A 21129-nucleotide genomic window follows, 5' to 3' on the forward strand; every position below is an offset into this window, starting at 1 on the left:
TCAAAGCAAAACCAGCATATTTTTGTAGGGCTTTTCCCTTTGCATTGATGGGGTGCTGCCAATGTAGCTTCCTATGTCCCCCATCTCCATCTTTTGTCACTTTTTATTTTGATAGAATTTCATATTTATGGACAAGTGGCAACAGTAGTACAGCTCCTATATGCCTTTTACCCAGATTCAAAAATAGATACATTTTGCTCTGTTTTCTCTTTGGCTTTATCTTAGTCCTTTCCCTTTCCCCACACCACACACCGGTTTGATTCTTTTTTAATAATTTGAGGGCAAATTGCAGTCTTTGTGTCTATTTATCCTTCAATACTTGGGTGTATACATCCTAAGTACAAAAATATTTTTTTACCTAACTGGAGAGCAATGAACAAAATCAGAAAACTTGATATGACTATAGTACTATTATGTCATCTACTGTTTGTATTCAAATTTTAACTGTCTCAGTACTGTCCTTTATAATTTTTTCTTCCAGTCCAGGACCTCAAAAAGGATCATGTTCTGCATTCAGTCTTCTCCAAACAATGTGTGACAATTTCTCTGTCATCTTTTGTCTTTTATGACTTTGACACCTTTGAAGAAGGTAGACCAGAGAGATTTTGTAGAATGGCCCTCAGTTTGGGTCTACCTTCTGTTTCCCCATGATTTAGATTTAGATAATAAATTTTCATTAGATTTAGATAATATATTTTTGGCAAATATACCACAGAAGTGATATTAGGTCCTGTTCAGTGATATCTGGAGGCACGTGATGCGCATTTGTCTCACTACTGGTAATGTTAACTTTGATCACTTGGTGAAGGCAGTATCTGTCAAAACTCCTCACTGTAAAATTACTAGTTATGTCTTCAGTTAACTAGGATTTAGGGGGAGATGTATAAACATACTGTCTCATTAAACTTACACTCCTTGATTTTCTCATTCTTTCATTTGTATCTTATGATGAGTTGGTATTGTACTTTGAGAAAGAGCTTTTTCTTCTCCCATTGGCTTACTTATGTCAGTTTTGACTCACAGATTTTTATGCTGTTTAATGGGTTCTAATCCATTACTGTATCACTTATTTTGATACTAAAATGGTCCCCAGTGGGAGCCTTTTCAATCTGCAAACCTCTCCTTTTTGTATGTTACCATCATTCTTTGAATACTTCTGTAATTTCTGGTCCAGCCATTTCAGGCTCCTTTTGTACTTTTTCTGCCCCAGCCCGAGAATTAACCTTTTCTCCAAGGAACATTGGTTCCTGTTAATGCTCAGAATGATATTTAGAGAGTAAGATCCAGACGTTAGGTGTGCTAATTGCTACAGATGTGCTCTAACTTTTAGGCTCCGTCATTGTAGAGGGCAAGGAAACACACCTGTATACATTCAGATCCTCATATGTGAATATTTATTTCTATATTTGTATTTTAAAACTTCAAGAATGAGAAACTTGCAGCAATATTCTGGAATCACATTGAACCAGCTCACAAGGGCTGATTACTAAATAATCGTAATTTTGTGAGGGGATGTTAGTTTGAAATCAGCCATCAGAGTATTTATACCATAGCAATCAGCAGATGCTACGGATCAAGTTTGTTCACCCCACCCCACCCCAAGGCAGTTTAGCAGTGCACCACTGGAAATCTGCCTTCCATTATCCTCAATTTTTTATTCAGAATACTTAGGTTATATGGCAAAAGGGAATTAAGGTTGTTAATTGGCTGACTTTAAAATGGGGACATTATCCTGTATTATCTGGGTGGGCCTAAGGTACTCACAAAGGTCCTTAGAGTGGCAGAGGGAGGCAGAAGAAGAAAGTCGGAGAGACATAAGGATGGAAGGAGGGTCAGAGATGCCACGCTGCCATCTTCGGGGACAGAGGAAGGGGGCCACAAGCCAAAGGGTGTGGTTGGGTTCTAGAAGCTAGAAAAACATTCTCCCATAAAGCCCCCAGAAGGAACATAGCTCTCAGACACCTTAATCTTAGTTCAGCTCATATTGGGCTTCTGACCTACAGAACTGTAAGATAACCATAGTTCTGTTTACCTCACTGTGTTTGTGCTAATTTGTTCCAGCAGCAATGCAAAACAAATGCTCATCGTGTGTATGTTTCTCTTGTCAGGGAGTTTTCTTTCAGCATAACGTTAGTGAGATTCACCCCCTTTGTTGAGCATAATCTGTTTCATTCTATTTGCGGGGTAGTGTTCTATCATATGAAATCCCAAAATTAGTTTTGCCATCCTCATGTTGATGAATTTCTGCTTATTTCCCGTTATTAGAATACTATGATAAAGGTGCTATGAACAGGTTTGTTATTGTTGTTGTTTGCCTCAAAATGTGGCAAAGAAAAAGAAAAGGAAAAAAATACCAGACAAGATGCTCATCCTTTGGCTCCCTTCTCTCCCCCTTCCTGATTCTCTTCGGGACCCCGAGGACTGGACCCTGGCTTCGGCTAGGTAGCAGGGCAGCCCCACTCAGATGAGGTCAGCGACACTGAGGGGCACCTTCTCTATGGAGGGGTTGAGGAAGGTCTCAGTGTTTCAAAGAGTCCTTTTGTCTTCTTCTGTCACCCTGTTAAAAGCCACACCCTTACAGCCAAATCATCCACCGGGACCAATTACCAGTTCTACAGGTATAGTTTTCCCTGTTGGTGGGAAGGTCCTCGCTGCTGACTACAGACACCTGCTACACATCAGCACCCCAGGCCAGCAGGTCAGTGGTAACCAACACTCCACTAGAGCCAGAGTGAAACTCCCTCATAATTACATTTCATTCCTCAGGCTCCACATCACCATGCATGGCAGACATAGTGATGTCTCAGGCATGCATCTTCTCAGTGAGCCAACCAACCTTCCAGTGTTGACTATGACTGCCTGTGTGAAGGTCAGGGTGTCACACAAGCCACAGCGTGTGTCCAGCTTCCACTCCTCTCACATGGATGCAGAACGGGTGGGCACCCTCCAGGGTCAAGTCCTCCTTCTCGACCAGAATCTAATGGGGTCCCTCATGAACTTCTTGGTTACCTCGAGCACACTGGAAGGCATTGCAGCTGACAGCACCCCCCCCCCGGTATTGTTGTGGAGCTTTTCAAATACGTCCCTGAATCCATGGCTTAACATTTCATCAGCTTCATTCAGTACAAACATTTTGATGTATTTGAGAGACAGGTTTTTCCAGTTAAACATATCAGGCACATGACCTGGGGTCCCCACGATGATATGGGGGCCTTCCACCTCCAGCTTCTGGACCTCAGCATGCACGTTGGTCCCACCAATGCAGGTGTGTCAGGGGACACCCTTGTAATGTCCTAATGTCAAGAATACCCTTTGCATCTGCTGAGTCTACTGTCTAGTGGGTGTCAGGACTAAGTCTCACATAGTCTTTAGATCTAATTCAATCTGCTGCATAATCCATAGGCAAATGTGACTGTTCTCCCAGTCCTAGACTGGGCTTGAGCAATCACATAATAACCCTTGATAAGGAAGACTGGCTTGTTTCTGGATGACAGAAGGCTCCTCAAAAACATTTGTGTAGATGCCACAAAGAAGGGACTTAGAAAGGTTCATGTCACCAAGGCTGTCAATAACCTCATTCTAGTTACTCTCGAGGACACTGTTGGGCTCCATCGCACCAGGGCCATTGTCTCTGGATTGGACATCCTGACTCTCAAGATATGGTCCTTAGAAACGAGGCTATGAGCACTGTTCTATACTCTTGTTTTGAGGTGGAGGATATACAAGCATCCATTCAAGAGAATGGTTACAAATACTGAGTTTTGCATGGTTCTTAAACCAGACAGTATCAGCAAGGCCACACCTTCATCCCTAGAAGAGTAATCAATGTGCAGATGTCCCCAAAAAAGAGCTCAGCCACCAGTGTCCCAGTATTGCGCAAATCCTGTCTACCAGCAAAACCCCAAACAAGGTTAAGTAAAAGAAGCTAGAGCAATGCTATATGTAACTAGAATTTTAAAATAAATTAATAATTCTGTTGCAAGTGGAACCAGAACAGATCATCAAAAAGCCAGTAGCAGCACCACTAAAAGTAAAGGAGGGTAAATCAAAATGTATCCATTCATTCATTTCAAGAAGAATATAATCACGATTCCATTCATGGCTGACAACACTGTGCCAGCCTAGTTGTAAAGACCCTGCTGACAACCTAGTAGGGACACGGACAGATAAGGAAAACAGTTATCTGTCTATAACTTATGTTTTAAGTTCTGTGATCCTGCTTTTCACTGGGGGTCATGGAAGCAGAGAGAGCCTTAAGCCCTGGATGTGGACCCAGGAACGTATACGGAAGACTGGAGTGTCCTTGTTAATGAGAACAGGTAGTTCAAAGTCCACAGGCAGGAACCTGTGGGCACAGTTGAGGAACAACAAGAACCTGATGAATCGTCAAGGACAGCAGGACCTCTGCTCCCTCAGGGGTATGTATGTTTTAAAGAAACCAGGGATAGGGAACCCTTGAAACATTACCCTGTTTGTGGAGAGAAACTCCCAATAGGGACCAATGAACAAGGTAGTCTAAAAGAAATAGAAACATCATACTGAACTTCTTTAAATTCCTCAAAATCCCCTCCCCACCTTTTTGGTAAAAGTGCTTAGGACTAACCTCTACTGGACTACTCTTTTTCCTATCCCTGCTCCTAAAATTTTCATTGGCATGGCTAGTGATCCTTTGGACTGGATCTTAAAATCACTTCCTCTTACAAGTCTTTCCCAACCCCCGCCTATCTCCCTGACCCCCAAACTTTGGAAGGTGCTTCTTTTTTTTTTTTTTTTAAGATTTTATTTATTTATTTGGCAGAGAGAGAGAGCACAAGTAGGCAGAGGCAGGTGGGGATGGGGGAAGCAGGCTTCCCGCTGAACAGAGAGCCCGATGTGGGGCTCAATCCCAGGACCCTGAGACAAGGACCTGAGCCAAAGGCAGAAGCTTAACCCACTGAGCCACCCAGGTGCCTCCTGGAAGATACTTCTGCTTTGTACAGCTACGGTATCCTCAGAGTTTTCCATTGTAGCTCTAGATTTTGTTGTCCTTGTATATATAGTCGTCTGCCTTCCCGGAGAGACAATGCAGTGGTAACCTCTGGAGTATTATCACCATTCACAGCAGTGGAATCTGAAGTACCCTATAGAGCAATACCTCAATTCCCTGACGATAAAATGGGCATAACAACAGGATGTACCTTAGAGAGTTGTGAGCACTGAATTTGTTCCCACAGACCAGGCGCTTAGAAGAGTAGACCCTCCCAGAGGTTCTCACACCAGCTCTTGACTTTTCTTATCATCCGCCATTTTGGAAAATGGCAACTCCAGTCTTCCAACTGCTTGAGCCAAAACCTTTGGAGACATCCTTAACTGCCTTTCTCTTTCTTTTTTTTCTCTTACCCATCACTCAATCCATTAGCAAATCTTGCCTGTGAGCTCTCCTGTCAAATGATCCAGAGTGCTGTACCATCCTGCCACTTCCTCTTTGACCACCCTGGTCTAGGCTGCCATCTCTCTCACCTGGATTTTTTTTTTTTTTTAAGATTTCATTTATTTATTTGTGTGTGTGAGAGACAGAGCACAAGCAGGGGGAGTGGCAGGCAGAGGGAGAATCAGGCTCCCCACTGAGCAAGGAGCCCAATGTAAGACTCAAACTCAGGACCCTGGGGGTCAAGACCGGAGCCACAAGCAGATGCTTAATTGACTGAGCCTCCCAGCTACCACTCCCCCCCCTTGACTGGATTATTGGAACAGCATCCTTACTGGTCATCCTGCTTCCACCCTTGCCTCCTCACTCAGCTCTCTATAGTCATCCCTTTGAAACTGTCAGAGTGGGCCATTTCTCTGCCCAGCCCCTTTCAGTGATTCCTGTCTCTCTCACAATGAAACCCAAAGATCTTACCTGCAATGGCCTACAAGCCTCATGACCTGCCTCTAGCTACTTCTCATTCCAGCCGCACAGGACTCCTTGCTGTATCTTGAACAGCTCACACACACTTCTGCCTCAGGACCTTTGTGCTTGCTGTACCTTCTCAAGATAGCATAGCTGCTCCCTCACTCCTTTCTGCTCAAACCAGAAGACCTCTATGGATTGCCCTGTATAAAACTGTCTCCCCTCCTCTCTATACCCTGAACTCTCCAACTCTTTCTCCTGTTTTATCTGTATTCATTGTAGTTATTGTCGTGTGGGATATATACATCTTTCTACATATATACCTGTATACAGATACCTGTATTCATATACACATACATGTCTGTTTGTCTTTCCCCACCTGAATGTAAACTCTGTAGGGCAGGCATCTGTTTATTTTGTTCACTGCTATATTCCCAGAGCATGAAACAGCATGGTGTTTAGTAAGTGCTCAATAAATATTTGTGACTAAGTGAATGACTGTTGTTATTTGGGACACAGTAGTAGGTTCACCATAACTTCTTACTGCATGAATGTACAAATGAACATTCCAGAGTTTCCCAGGAAGGGCATTGATAATGGGGGGGGGGACGTGCTTAGGTGAAAGAAACAGGGACATGTATCCACAAACATTTGCTGCATCGGCTATATGTTCTTGGAATCATGGTTTCTTATTTTATTTTATTTTATCTTATTTTAATATTTGTTTAAAATAGGTGTTTTCTATGGTTTGTGTGACCACTTTCAAGCAGTTTCTAAACCTCAGTGATCATCAGAATTACCCACAGAGATTCTTATTCAATTGGTCTTATTTAATTGAGAATTCAAGTAAATTGGACCAAAGATTTAACCCTTAGTGTCCTTATATGAAAAATGCGATTATAATACCATCCACACAGGGTGTAAAGGATAAAATAAAAGTATTGTCTGTGGATTGTCTCACACATAGTATTAGGTACCCTTCGCTTCTGTTCATTTTTTCTAAAGTTTAGATGTTAAGTTCTTACAAGCAAGTCATATTCCTTGCTCTCTAAACATTTAGGTTTGATTTCATCTTCCGTCCAGATCTCTACTTTGTGTTCCAGATTTATTTTGTAAATATATACTCAGCATCTTCACTTGGATGTCTCATAGAGACAGCAAACTCAACATATTCAAAGCAACTCAAACTTGTCCCCTTGAGACCTTCCCCTCCAGACTCCCCATCCCCGGGAATGGGATGAACTCACGCTAGAAACCTGGGAGTCATTTTGGGACACTTTTCTTTCTTTATTTCTTTTTTTAATGATTTTATTTATTTGAGAGAGAGAGTGTGTGTGAGAGAGCACGTGAGAGAGAGAGAGCGCTTATGAGAAGGGGGAGGGTCCGAGGGAGAAGCGACTCCCTGCCAAACAGCCCGATGCAGGACTCGATCCCGAGACTCCAGGATCATGACCTAAGCGGAAGGCTGTCTCTTAACCAACTGAGCCACCCAGGCACCCTTTTGGGCACTTTTCATTCCCCCACCATTCACGTGCAGTCAATGATTAGGCACTTATAGATCTCATTCTGATTGATGTCCTTGATCCACCGCCTTCTACTCTCCCATACCTGCAGACTGATTTTCACACACCCTCTGCTGCTGCCTTCTTCCTCAGTTCCCACACTGCAGCCAGAAATGTCATTTGCAAACAAGAATTGGATCGAGCGCAGATGGAGTCTCTCCAACTCCTCAGTGGCTTCCTTTTGTCTTTAGGATTAGGTCCAAAATTTTCACCATGGCCCTCAAGCCATGTACCCACATCTCCTTCAACACTAGCCGCCTCATTCTAGCCACAGGTGGAGTCCCTTCCTACCCAAGAGCCTTCAAACCTGCGGTTTCCACAGCAACAAGTACACTCCCCACCCCTTTCTTTTGTTGTCAGACCTACTCTTCCTTATTCTTCAAGGCTCGGATTAAATGTCACTTCCTCAAAGAGATCTTTTTTACCCCTAGAGCGAACAGACAAGTCCCATTGTTACACACTCTAACTCCCAGGTTTTCTTCTAGCAATCATTGCAGCAGTGATTAATACAGATCTTCAATTCTAAGCCACTTGCTTCACAATTTAACTTGCCAGCTGTCAGGCAGAAGAGGAAGTAGTGATGTGAGCATTGTTGCCCGCACACATTAGGATCTCATTTTTCAGAAAGGGGTGTCTTTTGACCCAATTCTACCCTGAGCTATTTCCAGAGTTGAAATTTAGTTTGGATTTGGATTCCAACTTAGAGATTAAAATATCTAAAAAATACTCACTATATTGTGGTACACAGAATGACACAGTATGACAGCACCCTGTAAGGAGAAGTCTTCCCACCTAATGAAATTTAGGGCAGCTGAAACCACCCGCTCAGAATCAGTGAGAAAAAAAAAAAATGGTGGTAGATTTTCAAAACTGGGAGAGGGCCGTTTCTCTGATTAAAACTTAACGCAGAAGTCTCCAAAGACGGCACACTTCCAGGGAGGTACACTTAACCTGGTTGGAGTTTTACTACAGGCAAACTTCTAAGAACAGCTATTTACCTGCAAGTGATAATATGGTTCAGAGAACAAAACCCACTTCGAAATACAGTCAGAACCCTGTTTTTCCGTATTCTTTGCAATCATCCTTTCATTCCTAACGGTGTTTAGATTCTGAAGAACAGCCGCTTTCTCCATTGTAAAAGGCATTACTGCAGATGGTCAAGATGGTCCATGAACACACGTCACCCAGATGGTTAAGGTCAAAACTCAAGCTGATTGCTAAGCACAAAAACAAAAAAGAAAAAAACTGGATAAATGTACGCTCTGGTGTCCCTTAGCATCTGAGAAGCGGATACTAAGTCACTGCTGGACAGTGGGAGCTCTGCTCTGAGGAAACCAGGGCCACTAGCTGTGTAATTTTTAAAAATGAAAGCCTTTGGGAATAAGTGCCTGAGGACAGTCCCTGGAGTATCCCGCCGGCATAGGCCATTACCTGAGTCATACCTAAGGGGCTCAATAGTTAGGTAAGAGGTCTGGGATGGGGGGGGGGCGGTTTACGGTGCAAACTTTGGTCACTTTCACCTGGACTGTGGCGAGCTTGGAAAAGTATTGGCATCCCAGTCACCTCCACTGCGCCCGTGCACTTGGCGTCTACACCTGGCTCCCCTGGGAAGGTGCTGGGAGCGGCCCTCAATCCCATCCCCTACTGGTGCACCCCCTCGTCTCTCCGTCCTCGGCGAGGCACGGCGCCTTCAGCGAGGCTCTGCGCAAAGGCCAGCGCAGTGACAGACGCTTTGGTTTTCATTCCAGTCTGCGAGAAGGAAACCCGAACGCAGCCACCAGGAGGCCCCTGGTCTGAGCACAGAAATCATGAGTCATAGATTTGGGGGTTCGGACCCAGGAGCAGCTGGTGATGTGGATGGGCGTGGGTCTGCGGGGATGACAGGGCGCTGCCGAAAGGCCACAGTCCCTCTCTCAGGGGTACGGTTCCCTAAAGACTCCCCCGTCCTGTCCTCCAACCCGCCCCCCGGGCGGCGGCTTTCAGGGTGCGGCCGGGGGTCGGGGAGGGGCGGTGCTCGCGCTCCCGGTCGCCGCCCCCGCGGCCACATCACCAGGCGCTCTCTTCCCCTCGGGCGGCGGCGGGGCTGCGCGTGCGCGGGGCGGCCGCGCGGGGGCGGGGAGCGAGCGGGCCGCGGGCGCCGGCTCCCGGGCTGTCAGCGCGGGGCCGCGAGGGCGCGAGGAGGCGCGCCAGCAGGAAGGAGCCGCGGCCGGGGGCAGCCGCCGCGCCGCCGCGGGGGCACTAGGTGAATGCTCCTTCCATCCCCCGCCCCGGGTGCCGAGGTCGCGTCTGAGGAGGCGGGGTCCCCTCTGCTCACACCGGCCGGCGCGGCCGCGCTCCGGGGCAGGTGATAATGGAGGGGAAGTCTGGGCTGTGGCCGCGGCGCGGGGTTCGGGCGCACCCCAGGTACTGGAGGGAGGTGGGGTGGGCTCGGGCTGGCACCCTGCGGCCGGGGCGCGGGATGGCCCGGGCTGTGCGGGGCGGCTGCGCGCCCCTCGGGAGCCGCCGGGCCCCCTCCCCCGGGGCCCCCGCGCCTGCCCCACCTCGGGCGGGACGGCGGGCTGGCCCTGGGCGCGGACGGGGGAGCCGGGCAGCTGCGGGTGGACGGGTGGCCCGGGACGCTGGGCCCGGCAGCGGGGGCGGGGGAGGGTGGCTGCGGGACAGGTGGAAGGTGAGCTCGGTTGGAGACGCCGCCCCGCGGGCTCGGGCACACCCCAGCTCCACCGCTTCGGGGCTCGGCAGTGGCTCCGTCTCACCGCCTGCTCTCATTCTTTTATGTAAGTGAAATGTATCTCAGTTAAAAAAAAAAACAAAAACCCAATAATGAATTCTGGAACGCTGAAAAGAAATTTTAATTAAAAAAAAAAAAACCCAAACATTCATCTGCATTAGGCGATTACGTTTTTGTATACAATTATGTATATTACCTTTACGAATCTGTTACACATATATGCCATCTTTCTGTAAATGAACACTTGTTTTTTAATTGAGATACACTGCCCATACCATAAAATTCATCTTTTTAAACTGTGGCTTTGACTCTAGTCACAAAGTTTTGCAACTGTCATCACTATCCTGAACATTTTCATCACCTCAGAGTGAAACCCTGTACCCATTAGCAGTCATTTCTCATTTCTCCTTTACCCCACCCTCTGGCATTTGCTAATCTACTTTCTTTCTCTATGAATGTTCCTAGTCTGGAAATTTCATATAAAAGGAATCCTACAATATGTGGCTTTTGGTGTCTGGCTTCTTTGACATAGCAAAATGTTTCCAACGTTCGTTCATGTTGTAGGGTGTATCAGAACTTTATTCTTTTTTTATGGCTGGATAATATTCCATTGCATCGATGTACCATTCATGGACATTCCGGATGTTTCCACGTTTGGGCTCTTGTGAATAACACCGCTTCCATAAACATTTGTGTGCAGGTTTTTATGTGAGCATATGCTTTCATTTCTCTTGGGTGTCTGCGTGTTTAACTTTCTGTAAAACTGCCAAACTTTTGTATAGTAGGGGGTATCCTTTTACATTCCGGCCAAACGCTGTATGAAGGTTCCAGTTTCTCCTGGTATTCACCGACCCTTGTGATTATCTGTTGGCTAGTTCTTGTTACAGCCATTCTAGTGGGTGTGAAGTGATACTGATTTGCATTTACCTCGGAGCTAATCGAATTGAGGGTCTTCTCACATGCTTACTTGCTCTTCGTATAGCTTCTTTGGAGAAATGTCTATTCAAATCCTTTGCACATATTTTGATGTGATTATCTGTTTTCTTTCTTCCTTTCATGTTGGGTATTTTTTTAAAAAATTGTTGTATTATGTTATTCATTTATGGAAAAAAATTAGGTTTGGGGGCTAATACTGACCAAAAAAAAAAAAAAAAGCCAACCAACCTGATAGCAGGCAACATAATGCTTCTACTTGGGGAAAGTGGAGTAAGGGCCATTGATGTTTTCCAGAATACCTTACCTGTCAATTCTTGATCATTTTTCCTCCTGTTTCCCTTTCTATTCTCTTGAGAAAAGCCACAAAAGGTATGCTATGACCAGATTCAAGAGAGACCACACACAGCTGGTGTTTTCATATATTCATTGCTTGGTTTGAAAACAGTCCCAGTTATCACTTGAATTACAAATAATTTATTTTGCTGGCTGGCTAAACAAAATACTAAAAAATGGCAAACACCAATTATTCAGTTAAAATTTCATTTGCTTAACTTCTCAGGCAAAGTGGAAGATCTTGTTTTCCTAAGTTTTTGTCGTCTTTTACACAGGTAGACCCATCTAGGGGTGGCAAATAAATATTTTTGGTGGCACTGAAGTTAAGAGCCACTTAGAGCTGAATGAATGCAGCTAGGCTGCTTTTGTGGTTGATTTCTGAGTACACACAAATTCATTGTTAGCCTTCACTCTTTTATAGCAAAAACCACTGAAAAAGACATGGCATCTGCCTCTCAGGAGTTCAAGCTCATTTTCCTATTGTTCTAATGTAACTGTTCAAAAAAATTTTACTTCCAAATTTCAGAAGTGTTATAGAAAATAAAACTAAAGATTTCCAAGTGGAATTACGGATAAGCAACTGATTAAAAGTATGAAGGTCAGTCCAATCCTGCTTGTCAACTACTAAATTATAAAACAGTGGAAATGTTATTTAACCCTTTTATGCCTCACTGACTTTCTTAGTAGAATGAATAATTTCAGTATGTAACCTGAGTGTATGTTTTTCTTTTAGCTAATGGAATGATTATTAGAATATTAGAGATAACCTGTTCAACCTAATTAATAGTGATTGTTCCTAACTCACCCAATGGATATAAAAGTCTCCCAGAGCTACAGATGTTTTCCAACTGGCCTTCTTCACACCCTGGAGTTTTTATGACTTACTGAGGACTGAATGTCAAGGGCACTGTAAAATGGGAAAATTTTGGGGGACAGGATCCCTGGGAAATGCTGGTCAGAGCAGACCTTCCTCCTTTATTGTGAGCATCTAGGCACCTCACATCTTTTCTCTGAGATTACTATAATTACATTTCTATAGCTTAAGAATAATGTATGTGTGTGTGTGTGTTTTAAAATATATATGAAAATAAAACATGTATCTCCAGTAGGGATCAAGGGCTAGCGAGGACTGTCTGTCAGTTATTCTATTGTAATGTGAATGGATTTAATCAGATTGCTTTCCCGCTGATCAGCTACACTGAGGAAATGGGAATTTTGACCTGAGTAAAGATAGGAGAGGTAAGTAGTAGGGGATCCTATTACATTTCGGAGGTTTGACAAAATTTGCAGTATTTCTAAAAGTGTGGGTGTTGAAAATGGAGATCTTTGGATAGCATAAAGGCTCTGGAAGAAGAGAAAAGAAAAACAAGAATGAGAATTTGGAAGGAAAGGTTGTGAGATATTACAATAGATTCAACCTATATAGACGTTTTTTGCCCAAGGGAAATTCTAAATAGGAATAGGTAGAAGAACCTTCTTTATTTATTTCACTCCTCTTCCCCTTTCCCCCACTTTGCTTCTCCATGGTACTCTTCTCCTAGGACCCAGAAGTCAGACTGCAATGAATACTGTTCATGTGTAAGCTTTTCAGTATGTTAATTATACTCCCCCGTCTCCACGTTCTGGTCAAGTTGAGATCAGGGTCAAGAAACCAGATGAAGATTAAAATGCTGTTAAAATACAGTTTCATTGTTATTTCTGGTAAAGCTGAATTGGAGAATTTAGTTTAGATCAGTGCTTAATCTTTTCCTTCTTAATTTACCTACCCAGAGGAAACTGCAGCACTTAAAAAGCTGAGGGTCAGGTCTCCCCTGCAGGGAGGGAAAGTTCTTGATCAGGAAGTTGCCCTGCTAGGAGTTGGAATGGAAAGGAAAACTTTCCTTGAAGGCATCCAAGTGGGAGAGAGCCAGTGAGAGTTCGGGGGAGGGGCCTGTCTGGAATATTGACCTTGATCTCAGTCTTAGCGCTTAGGTCAGTCACTTTCGCCAGGAATTGCTGATGGGGTAAAGAGAAAGAAAAGCTCCCCTTTAATCCCGTGTTCTTCTACTTAGGGGAGTGAAAGTCCTGTTGTCTTTGTAGAGAGGGAAATACGGAGGTCCTCTTACCAGTTAACTGTGTTGTGTGTGTTTTGTAGGCTAGCCTAGGAACTTAATACTTCACAAAATAGGAACTGAGAATTTATTTTCCTTGGAAGTAGTTAAACCTCTGAACAGTTTTTAAGTGGCTGATCTTTTCATTGTGTGGTTAAATACATAGATTATTAAGTCTATATCCTCACTTTTTTACTCCTCGAATATTTACGGACTGTTGAATATGTAATAGGCACTAGTCTAGGCCATTGGGGTTCGGCAGTGAAGACGAATGAGTCCTTACTTTCATGGAGTTTGCAGCCCGCAAAGACAACTAGTGCAGAACAGTTACAGTAAAGTATAATAAGTGTTAGAAAGTTTGGGGTCCTTTGGGACAGCAGAGAAGGGAGACCTTATCTAGGAGGGTTGGGGAAGTGATGGTTAAGAGCTAAGGTCACAGGGACACCTGTGGCTCAGTCAGTTAAGCTTCTGCCTTTGTCTCAGGTCTGGTTCCCAGAGTTCTGGGATCGAGTCCTGGATCAGGCTCCTTGCTCAGCGGAGCAAGCAAGGAGGCTCTCCACCTGCTGCTCCCCCTGCTTGTACTCCCTCCCCCTCTCTGACAAATAAATAAAATCTTAAACACACACACACACACACAAAAACCCCCTAAGGTCACAAAGTAGAATAGGAGGTAGCCACGTAAAAGCAAGAGTTTTCAGGAAAAAAGAACATAATGCAAAGGTCATTAAGAGAGAGGGTGGTATACTAACGTATTTTTCAAACTGCAGACACCTAGGCACTCACGAGTGGATTGTCAGTTCAGTGGAGTGTGTTGTGACCTGCATTTTATTTTATTTTTATTTTTATTTTTTAAAGGTTTTATTTATTTATTTGACAGACAGAGATCACAAGTAGGCAGAGAGAGAGAGGAAGAAGCAGGCTCCCTGCCGAGCAGAGAGCCTGATGCAGGGCTTGATCCCAGGACCCTGAGATCATGACCTGAGCTGAAGGCAGAGGCTTAATTAACCCACTGAGCCACCCAGGCACCCCGTGACCTGCATTTTAAAAAAGAAATCACATAGAAGCACGTGTCACACATAGTTACTAGATTATGATACATAAACTTTGAAAATCTGCAACAGGGGAAACAGAGAAAAAGCCCTGTGTGATGACAGCCAGAGGTCTTGGGTGGGTAGGGATGATAATAAAGCAGGATTTAGTTAGGCTTATTAAAGAATTGGCATTTATCTTAGAGGAAGTGAGAAGCCACTGAAAGTTTCAAGAAGGGCCTAAATAGATGAATATTTTCTGAAGATCCCTTTGAGTGCCCAGGCTTTCTCTATTTGAATATAAAATACAAATTCTTTGGCTCCATGTTGCAGGTATACTAAAGTTCTAATCTATTTTTTCTAAAGAATCCTTCCACTACTTTTGGTACTGGAACCTCCCATTTCATAAAGATTTATAGTCTGCCTAAGTGCCTTTGCACTGATGGAAAGGTCTGTAAGAGTTGATCTTGCTTATGTTTTACTCCTGTTGAACCGCTGGTATTTAGCTTAATGCTTGGTACCCAGTAGGGACTAAGCAAATCTTTGTTGATAGAGTCTAGAGAGTCTTAATTTTAAAACTGTTACATAGTAGTAGAAATGACCTTGACATTTGTAATAACACTTGCTTTTGGAAAAAGGAAAAAGTTTCATTGGAAATTCTTCTTTTCTCCGTTGGAATCATGTTAGCAATAGAACCATACTGATTTACTTAAAAGGTAATTTAACAAAAAGCACTCTTATATTAAAACAGGAGCAGAGAGATGAAAAAGAACAACAGACTCTCTGATCTGGGAGTTTTTCTTCCCAGGGAGTGCAGAGCAGTGACAGATTATTGACGAGAGGTTGTTTGTATTTTGTTTGGATCGGCATTTTTCTGAGCACTCACCAAAAGACAGTTTTATAAAGATGGCTAGGAGGAAAGAGAATAAATTAGATTAAAATGTATCAATCTTATGAGCTTAATGGAGAGGCAATAGAAAATAAATTTTGGTCTTAAAAGAAGTAAAAATAGAACATCCATATACCCCAAAGAACTAACAAATAAGAATCTAATGATGTCAGTTTGTTGCCAGAGAATGATTATACTGTCACAGTACTATGACTTCACAGAATTAGATTGTGAAACCCAACTGTGAAGGAAAAATTCTTTAAGTGTATGTTTTCGATAAGTGGCAAGAGAAGTTATGAAAAATTCATGAAAGGTAGAGAGATTTCAAGTTCTGATTCAGATTTCTCTTTAATGTACTTTTGAGATGTGGAAACTTGGCTAATTAGTTTTGTAAATTAGATTTTATGTAGCTTAAACATGAGTTCTGGAATCTAATTTTGCTAATATGGAATGGCTTTTTAAAGATACTTACTGCATTTTATATTTTTATGTTCTACAGAGTCCTATTTTAAACTGCATTGTAGAACCTCAATTGAAACTGCCAACTGTATAAATTTATGCTAAGGAAATAATTCTAAATATGGGAAATTATTATGCACAAAGATGTTCATTTTCATTACAGTGTAATTTAGCTAAGAAAATGTTCCACTATAGGGAAATGATTCATTAAAATGTGGCAATGCCCTTGAAGTTTAACCATTAAAAGTGCTATTTCAGAGCAATGGTCTCTTATTTATTACTTCTTAAATTAAAAAATAAAAAGTGCTCAATGTGAGGAGAAATTCAAATAATACAAACATATGCAAGATTTAAAAAGGGAAAAGGGTATTTCAAGTCCTTCCTTACGATACACCCCACCCCCAACATAGGCCAACCTAGTTCTTTAGAAGTAACTACTCTGAGCACTTGGGTATCTGTCCTTCCAGACTTTTCTCTAACCCAGTAGTTTTTGAGTTTTGCCCCCAGGAGGGGTCTCCTGGTTCTTCTCAAGTTGGGTAGCTGAAGACCAAGTGGGTGGGAACCAAGTTGCGAAACCCTATACCGCTTCGTTTGTTCAATTTTATATGTAGGGATTTCATATAGGGTTTAATTTAAACAAATAATTGCTCTGCATTAAAACTAAGTGTTTAAAAACTATGGGCCTAATTTAGAAAATGAAGTCCTAAGTCCCCTAGGGGATTCCAGATCAGGAATTCCAGATTTTACCCAGTCTACCATTTTGCTGCACGGTGCCGGGAATGTTCCATACAGACCTGTCGACTTATTTCTCCAGTACTCTTCTCGCTGCTAACCGGTCACCTTGTCCTCCCCCTACCACCCCTGCCTTTTTCTAACCCATCTCTCTACATCTAAGTTGTCCTTGAACGTTCTGCTCACCATTTGTTTTGTTCATTCCTTCTTTCAACATATTTTTAGTGAACACCCACATTTTGACTAATACTGACTGAGAAATTTGTAGAATTTTGTATCAAAACCTCATAAACTAGTAAAGGATGACCTTCATGTAGATAAAGGCAATAATGTTTTTAGCAAAGTAAGGGCATTGAGGGGTGGGCAGGTACTAAAAAAAGAAGAGGTCTCGTCCTTCTGCAGTTTTATGAGGCACTTATTAAAAAAAAGGCACTTTATGATACAGCTACATTTCTGGGTGTTCAGTAAATACTTGCTCATTTATTAGTTGAGTAATTAAAGAAAATGCAGAGTTCACCTGTGAATTCAGAATGAACTTTAAGAAGGAGTGATTTTCATTCTTGAGCAATCAGCTGTGTTAAATAACTTGAATCCAGTTTGCTGGATTAAGATCTCTTTTTAAAATGGTAGATGAAAATGAAAAAATACATCAGAGATGACATGTAAACCTAACAATGGTATTACAGCTACTTCCTATTCCAGCTTTTATTTTCTTTTTTTTTCTTTTAAAACACTGGTTTTCTAAAGACCTGTCTGTCTGGGATATGTAAGTACTGTGTAGTGTATGTACATAGTGGTCAGTATATATACACAACACTTTATAGCTTGCTGGCAGTTTAATTAATTAAATTAAAAGTAGGATGGGATAGAGGCACCTGGATGATGCAGTCAGTAAAGTGTCCAGCTCTTGGTTTCAGTTCAGGTCATAATCTTAGGATTGTGAGACCAAAACCTGCTTTGGGCTCTGTGCTGAACAGAAGTCTGCAAAAAAGTTTCTCTCTCCCTCTTCCCATCCCCACCTTGCTGGCTGTCTCTCTCTCAAATAAATAAATAAATCTTAAAAAAAAAAAGGCTGTGATAAATTATATAAAAGGTAAATATTAAACCTCAGTTGATTTCTTTAAAGACAAGTGGAACAGAACAGTGGACCTGCAAATTACAAGCCGGGGGTTCAATACAGCGATGTATAATATTTTTGTGATCATATGGCATTGTATATTCCTTAATAAGGGGCAAAAGGGATGGAAAATTAGGTTTTGAATGTTTTATAAAAGTATAGAAAGAATGATGACTAATGATGCTGATAATTAACATTTTTGAGGGCTTAATATGTACGTGTATTAAGTCACTTAATCTTCAGAAAAACCCAATGAGGGAGGTTTTTTTTCATGAGGAAACTGAGGTATAGAGGCATAGTTCCCACAGCTAATGAAAGTCAGAATTTAAGCCAAAGCAGTTTGACTTTGGAGCCCAAACTAACTACTGTCATTATCATTAGTGTGTTGATACTTCTTGAACATTGGATATTTTGAAAGAAAATCATCTCTCTCAGTTGAAGTGTGGAGATTTGCTGTATAAGTCACTTGGAATTTCCCCCTAAAATCACTCAATGCAAGTCCTGTTGTTGATTAATTCACTTAATGAAAGGGTAGCAAATAGCTCAGGAAGCTTTGTACAGTTTCAAATACAGTGTAAAGCATTTGCCAGTGATTCCACATCGCATACTTGGCTGAAATCTGTATATTCAGGTATGGGAGTCTGTGCATAGATTTTATAATCTGAATTTAAAATCATGTTACTCTTGAATCATTAAGTTCTCTACCTGAAACTAATACTGCACTGTATTAGTGTAATTGCACTCACTGAAATTTAAATAAAAACTAGGAAAGAAAATTAAATCATACTACTCTTTAGGACATAATCTACCCCTTTCTGAATCCTATATAGGCAATCCAAGCATGCGTTTCAGCATTAGCAAAGAAGCACCAAAAGAGAGAAAAACATTAATGTTCTGTAATTTTTAAAGAAAAAATGAGGTAGCTTTTCTGGGAAAAATCAGACCTTTTTGTGACTCTTAATGTGTTTGGAGTTATTATCATTTTGAAATATATATGGTGGATTGTGGGGGAGACACACCATAGACTCGGTGGTTATCTGGCCTTGCTTTGGAGTGTCATGGGACAGATGCAGTAACTTATTCACAATTATCTAACAAATATAAATGAAATGGCTATAAAAAATGGAAAAATGAATACAGAATGTCAGGTATCTGGCAGTGTTTAGGATGTGTTCATTAAATGAAGGCCTTTTAGTTGCGATGCTCATACTGGGAAATGAGTGGAGAGGGAGAGGTAGCAAAGAAAGTGGCAATTTTGGAGCTCCTAGGATTTTTAGAAGGAGGAAATTGCAATAACCATCAAAAGTAACTTTGTAGAATATTATTGATAAGGTAGTCTGGGGGGATGTTTTATGAAATGCAAGAAACGGGATATAAATAATATGTACAATATGAGCCTATTTTGTTTTATACATATATAGAGAAAAAGTATTGTAAAAAAAGAGTTATATATACTAATATGTCATCAGTGATTATCTCTGAATAATGGGTTTCCCGAATAAACAACTTTTATGTATCCTTGTTTTGTTTTTTTCCTTTTTTCACTGAAGACCTATTGCTTCTGTGAGAAAAAGCAAAGTAATTAAAAAAAACCACAACCTCTGTGCTAGTGGATATCAGAAGCACAATTTCAAATGAGTTGGGAAAGAAGGAATGGTAGTCAGGACATGTTTGAGCAAAGACCATCACGACAACGCAGTTGGTTTTTAGGTGGCTTGGAGGGTAGTTAGCTTGAACTTGAAGTTGAACTTAGAGCTTTTCCCCTCCCATTTTTTAAAAAAACTGATATTTGAAAAAAAGGTGCACAGCCCTGGCCAAAGGGTAGAGGAGAGACTTGATTGCAGGGAGTAAAGATACTGAGGCCATTGTTTCAGTTCGCTGCCAAGATAATTGAGTAACATAACACTCTGTACTTGCCATTTACCTAATCCGCATAGTCCCTTGTACTGACTCGGTGCACTTGAACTCCACAGCACTCTGGGAGGACTCTTAAGGGAAAGTGCAGTTTGGGAAGGTAGAAGATCAGCTTCATCTCCCTGGGGGGTGCCCTTGTGAGGGTGTCCTACTAGGGAAGGTGATGTTAGGCTCCCACCTGAGGAACACCGCAGGGAGGGTGCTGACCTGTTTCCTAATTCTGGAAGGTAATGTAATTTAGTGTGATCGGTATGTGAGTGTGTTGCTTCACGTCTGAGATAGGGGAGAGTATGGGGAGGTAGACAGATAGATGTGCTTTGAGTAAGTACATAGTTGAAATGAGATACCATGAAAATTAAGGGACACTCCAGGTCTTAAAATGTAGAAGGAAAATGCCAACTTTACATGGGGAAAACTGCGTTTTCCTTTCACTTTTCTTAAAAACAAGTTTTCTTTTTCTTTTAAATGTTGGCATGTTAGCTTCCTTTCTTCCTTTCTCTATGCTTAAAAATAGGATTTTCTTTTTCTTTTAAACTTTGGCACTTTGGCATCCCTTCTGCACCTTAAAATTCTGGAAGCTTTCATTTTCAGTTTTCAGTTTAACTATACAGAGAGCTAAGTGTATATTTTATGTTGGTCCAGAAGTGGGTTTGCATTTTTAGAATTGAATTCTCTCTAAGAATATAAGCATGTGTTATAGGGAAAAGTATGAAAGTATACTTTTGTATGAATTCTGAATAATAATTTTTACTCATTTGAAATGCTGATGAACTTATAACTTACTTTCTCAATTTAAGTATTTCAGATTCAGAAGAGTCAGAGAAAACTGTATCGGAAATGTATTTACATTTTATTCTTATGTACACTGTTTTACACAGAAACGTTGAATCAGTTTATAAAAAACAACACTTACAAGAAATGTTGGTTTAAAAAAAAAAGAATTAAGAAACTGGGACCAGAGAAAATAAAACTAGGAGTTTAACATTAAGATGAATAAATTGATCATAGATTTGAATTTCTGATGTACCTGTAAGTTTCCTCACTGCTGAAGTAAAAAAGAAAAAAAAAAGTGGCTCAATATTTATTAAAGAAAAGTAAACATACCAGTTTTCAGTAGCAAGGCTATCTGCGAATTGTGTTTTAGTTTTATTCATTAGCTTGTTTTGGCGTAGCCTTCTAAATAAAGTCTCATATGACTTTATACATGAATGACTGATGAGAAGGGGATGTTCTCAGCAGTAGTTCTCAGGAAATTAATGAATGTCGATTGCTCGTCAGTTAAAGGAGAGAGTCATTAAGTGGCAGTTTTTTTAAATAAGATATATGTAAGAAATGTTTAACAGAGTAAGAGAAATATACTTCGTTTTATTATTGAAAAGCAGTTTCTCAACTTCAAAACAGGGTTCTCTGATTGAACTCCTCACTATCCAACTATTCCTCAAGTTTTTTCAAATCATAGCTCTAGTGGA

The 21129-nt window shown here is 41.6% G+C and overlaps 1 protein-coding gene and 1 pseudogene across 4 annotated transcripts in view; one reads left to right on the forward strand and one right to left on the reverse strand.

Annotated features, from left to right (window-relative positions):
• Positions 1–2460: 2460 nt before the first annotated feature.
• On the reverse strand, positions 2461–8579 carry LOC122890861 (annotated as a pseudogene).
• A 1025-nt stretch (positions 8580–9604) lies between these two features.
• The window catches only part of SLC41A2 (solute carrier family 41 member 2), a 120660-nt gene continuing 109135 nt past the window's right edge, over positions 9605–21129 (forward strand). Inside the window, exon 1 of one of the 4 annotated variants that reach the window (XM_044229254.1) lies at positions 9605–9676. The gene's annotated coding sequence lies outside the window, so the exon portion shown is untranslated. The other 3 variants (XM_044229256.1, XM_044229255.1, XM_044229253.1) reach the window with 3 other exon arrangements.

The sequence above is a fragment of the Neovison vison genome, chromosome 12 (genome assembly GCF_020171115.1).
Source record: "Neovison vison isolate M4711 chromosome 12, ASM_NN_V1, whole genome shotgun sequence".
NCBI classification, from domain to species: Eukaryota; Metazoa; Chordata; class Mammalia; order Carnivora; family Mustelidae; genus Neogale; species Neogale vison.